This window comes from Arachis ipaensis, chromosome B09 (assembly GCF_000816755.2).
Source record: "Arachis ipaensis cultivar K30076 chromosome B09, Araip1.1, whole genome shotgun sequence".
NCBI lineage: Eukaryota > Viridiplantae > Streptophyta > Magnoliopsida > Fabales > Fabaceae > Arachis > Arachis ipaensis.
This window is the reverse complement of record NC_029793.2, coordinates 132,749,643-132,750,407: the sequence shown is the minus strand read 5'-3', so window position 1 is coordinate 132,750,407 and position 765 is coordinate 132,749,643.

Genomic DNA, 765 nt, shown 5'->3' with positions numbered 1-765 from the left:
GAGGGAGAGTGTTTTTTAATATTATTTTATTATTTATATTAATTATTAAGGGTAATTTAGTAAAAAAAATAAAATTAAAGTAGAAAATGACGATTTTATAACGTTTTGTAACATTGAGGATGATTTTAATAACAAAAAAAAGCCGGGGACGATTTTGATTTTGGCCTCAGACCTTAGGGACGAAAAGAATACTTAACCCTATCCATAATTATTGACTCATATTAGAACCATGTTCCACTTGTATCAAAATAAAAAGGAAGTACTTCTAGTGTCATTAGCATGTCTAAGAAAACATAGATAAATTAAATAAAGAGTAATTACCTAAATTAGTCCCCAAGAATTTTAAAAGTGGATATTTTAGTCCCTAAAAAAATTAATACACAGATAAATTTTCAAGGTTATATTCCGGCAGACAGATCAGTCTCCAATTTATTTTTCGGTAGAGTAATTACCCATATCAATTCTCAAAGATTTTAAAACTAGACATTTTAGTCCCAAAAAAAATTAATACATAGATCAATCTCCAATATTTTTCTCTGTCAGACATAACAGTCCCTGTCCATTTTACTTTTACTATATGTCGATCTTTATTATTTTTAACTTAGCTTTGTGCATGTGGATATGACGATACTAGCATATTAATACACTCTTTTCGTGAGAAATAACTAAGATGAATAATGATGCTTTGAAATCCAAATTAAAACATCTTCTTTTAATACAAACATATTTTTTAAAATAGGACTTTTTTTTTATTATATTATATAT